This window comes from Vidua macroura, chromosome 18 (genome assembly GCF_024509145.1).
Source record: "Vidua macroura isolate BioBank_ID:100142 chromosome 18, ASM2450914v1, whole genome shotgun sequence".
In the NCBI taxonomy this organism is placed as follows: domain Eukaryota; kingdom Metazoa; phylum Chordata; class Aves; order Passeriformes; family Viduidae; genus Vidua; species Vidua macroura.
In genome coordinates this window covers 4508685-4512738 of record NC_071588.1, presented here as the reverse complement: position 1 = coordinate 4512738, position 4054 = coordinate 4508685, and positions in this window count along the sequence as shown.

Below are 4054 nucleotides of genomic sequence, written 5' to 3'. Positions count from 1 at the left end.
CGGGCCGCGCAGCAGCAGCGGCGGCGCCCGCCCGGCCCCGCGCCCCGCCGGCGGCCCGCCCCGCCCCGTGCGCGGCCAGCGTGCGGGTCCCGGCGCTCGGCCCCGGAGGGGGGGACGGCGGGGAGCACCGCGGGGAAAGAGGCGGGGAATGGGAAGAGCAAAAATATCCGGGGAGAAGGAAGGGAGAAAAAAAAAAAAAAATTTAAAAAAAAAAAAAAAATCAACCCCAAATCCACCCGGCGCGGCTGAGCTGGGGCGGCGCGGCGACCCCGCGGGGCATCACACCGCGGTTGCCCCCGGTTCCTTTGTGCGGCGGCGGTCGGTGCCCGGCGGGGCGGGGCGGGGTGAGCTGGGGGTGGGGGGGGTGTGCGGGGAGTGGTGTCGCGGGGGGCAGCGGCGGCGGCTCAGCGCTCCATGGCGGCGGCGGTGGCGGCGGCGGGCGGGGGTCGCGGCGGGGCGGGGCGGGGCGGGGGGGGGCGCCGCTGGCGGGGCGGCCCCGGCTCGCGGCTCGCGGCTCCCGCCCGGCGCGCGGCTGCGGCGGCTCTGAGCGCCCCGCGCGGGGCCCGGCGGCCGCACGCGGCTCGGGCCCGCCCCCGGCGCGTCGCCATGGCCACGGCGCCGCGTCCTGCGGGGAGTGGGGGGGGGGGGGAGAAAGAAAGAGGGCGGAGCGTCCCCGCCGGACGTGCGGGCCCCGCTCCGGTCCGGTCCTGGAGCGGGAAAATCCGAACGGCGGGACTGCGCTTCCCGGCGTGCCCCGCGCGCCGCCGCCGCGCCGCGGGGCTGAGGGGGCGCCGCGAGGCGTCATGGGAGTTGTGGTCCCGCTGGCGTGAGGGGGTTTGCCGCGGGGGGAGCGGGAATCTGGGGGACCCCGCATGGGGGCAGCGAGGGTGACAAGTGCGGAGCTAACGGGGGATGAGAGCCAGGCTTGGAGCTCACCTGGGGACCCCAGTGGCCATGGCCACAGACACCCCCGAACCCTGCGCACGGTGAGGTCCGTGCGAGGCTGCCCCCCGTTAGCCCAAGTCCTGGAATCCGTTACTGCTTCCCCAAAATCCTTGCAACAGGTTCTTTGTGCCGCTTCACGTGTGCGAGGGTCTGCGGGGAGGGGGCAGCGCGTTCACTCTTGTCCGTAATGGTCCCACATGGGCATGGGCAGCTCCCGGGCACCCCCTCAGCAGCTCCGTGTGAGCCTCCAGGGCTCATCCACCTCCCTCCATCCCTCCTCCCCGGCTCCTTCCTCGCAGCACGGAGGTTTGGCCACGTTTGGGGAGATCTGGCTTTTTACTGGGTTTTGAGGGGTTTTGAGTGGATCTGGCTTATTCTTGGGGCCTCTCCACCTCCTCCACCGAGGGAAGCACCAGCAGCTTTCCAGGCATCCATAATCAGGGGTGGCAAGGGGAGAGCGGACACCCAGGGCCCATTTTCTCAAAAAAGTGAAGCTGCTCCAGTCACTACTCCTGATCCAGCAAATGCTGAAGGTTGGGAAATTAAAATAATAGCTAGATCTGCTTTCAGGAGAGCGACTCCTCTGTGCAATTATAACATGTATTATCCTCCCTGTGAAAATACATTATATTGAATAAATTCCCTCTCAGAGCAGGGCTATTCATACTGCTCATTTGTTTCAGTTCAAACATTTTTAGCTCATCTCTCTGGCAGGTTCTGGTGCAGTTTTATACCTTCTCTGCAGCTTATTTATCTGCTTCCCCGTGTTGCAATAGAGGCCGGCGATAAGAATAAAACCATTACAGATTTGCGAACAGCACTTAGATTTTTCAGAGATAATTTAATCAAAGCTATTAGGAAGGCAGGAAGAAAGATTGCTCTTTATTCGGGGGGGGGGGGGGGGAGGGAAGATATAAAAAGGAGCCTTCATTCTTCTCAGAAAATGTTTTAGCCACCTGAAGTCACTCACAAGGACTTGAAAGGGTGACGGCGTCTTTGCCAGGGAAGAGATCCGTCCTGGAGTAGCAAACTTCAAAAGGTGGGTGTTTTGGCACTGCCTTGAAGGAGATACTATTAAGCAGTTTTGACCTCCCCATTTCCATCCTTTTTCTTCTTCTTCTTTTTTTTTTTTTTTTTTTTTTTTTTTTGAAGACTTTACAGAGGAGAAACACTTTTGTGATTCAGGGAACCCGCGTGAATACTTTGCCGGAACATAAATTTCCCCCAGCGATGTTGGGAACACAAGGAGAGCCTTAATCTGCTAATGAATGAGCTCTGCAAAGTGAGACCGGCTCTGCTGCCACTTCCAGAGGGATTGAATTGCAGGGAGGAAGCTGGAGGAGAGAGATTTTTAAAAGTCCTTCTGCTTTAGCACAAATAAATAATGCATCAGCACGTCTGGGGTGGCGGAGGTTGAGTCCCTCCCCTGAGGCACTGGGGAGCCCACCCGAAGTTTTCTATGCTCCCAAAACAGGAATAACATGGGATTGTAGTGACAGGACAATGGGAATGGCCTCACACTGCCAGAGAGTAGGTTTAGATTAAATGTGAGGAAGAAATTCTTCCCTGTGAGGGAGGCGAGGCTCTGGCAGAGGCTGCCCAGAGAAGCTGTGGCTGCCCCATCCCTGGAAGTGTCCAGGGACAGGTTGGACAGGGCTTGGAGCAACCTGGAATAGTGGAAGGTGTCCCTGCCCATGGCCAGGGGTGGAACAGGATGAGCTTTAATGTCCCTCCCAATTCCAACCATTCATTGATTCTGTGCTCTTTCAGATAACAATATCCCTTCAATTTAATATCATTATTTTTGACCGGCACTGGCAATTTGGAGCACAGAGTGTCTCCATCTCTCATCCTGACAAATGCATGCTGTAATTCTTTGCCCAAAATGTCACTCTGCCCTGGCAATGCCTGGCCCTCGGAACGAGAAAGATTTCCAGGGGATTAAAACCGGGCCATTACTCTCTGCTTTAAATGCATTCAAGGTTCTGAAAGCTGTATCTGCTCTCGTTCTTTTTGTACGAAAAGTTATTGACTTATCAAGGTTAAAATCCATTCCGTATGGCCCAATAAAACAGGGATATCTCCGCATCCGTGCTGTCATTTGCAGGTCCGTTTTCATGGCAACAGGGCTCTTTTCTGCACATTAAACGGTTCAGTTGTGCAAAGTTCAGACATTACATAAACACAGAGGTAACAACAACAAAAAAAAAAAATCAATGAGCTCATAGGCATGGAAAGAGGAGATAGCATTGATCGGGGCCACTGTCGATATTTGGGATCGCTGGCTCCTGCCCCGCACGCAGCCCTCCCGTGCTGGCAGCAGGGACACAAAGGGATGATGAAGGACACGGAGGGGGAAATGGCACCTTCAGCTCCCTGCCAGCCCCTGCCTGCATTTAATGTCACCAGGGCACAGCAAGGGACGCAGGGATGCCCACCCACCCCGCTGAGCTTTATCGGTGCCACTGGTGCTGTCGTCACTCCAGTGGGTCCTTCTCGTGGCTGGTTTTGGCTCACAACCCCGCTTCCCATTCCCACCAGATCCTTGGAGGTTTCCCCCAGCTCCCAGTTGTTTCCAAATGCAGCACTCCAGGGGATGGGGGTCTGAGAGGTGGCTTCAGGCAAGGACAGGACACATGGGGGACACAAACACTGCCCTGGCAGCACCACACTGAGGACACGGAGCACTGGTGGGGCACAGGGTGTTGGGGTGAGGGACTTTGATGCTGATGGGAGATGTCAAGCTTTTTGCTTCCCAGTCAGAGGGGAGAGAGAGATTCCGGCGTTAAAATGCTTGTTAGAGGAGAGACACCAACATCTGTTGGGAAAGCAAATGGAGAGTGGAGTGAGACAGCCAGGGGCAGCCAGGCGTGAAAAGGAGGAGGAGAAGGAGGAGGAAGGAAGGCAGGAGTGGGGGGCTCTCTCCAAGCTGCTGCTGTGACACAGAGGATCTGCTGCCCCTCGCCCTGTGTCCTGTGCCCTGCGTGTGGGCGCATTCCTGGATCCCAGATCTCACCAGAGTGAGAGCAGAATTTGCCCACAAAGAAAAACTGGTCTTTACAGCTCCTTGCTGGGGTCCTCGGGGCCAGAAACTCCCTGAGTGCTGGGG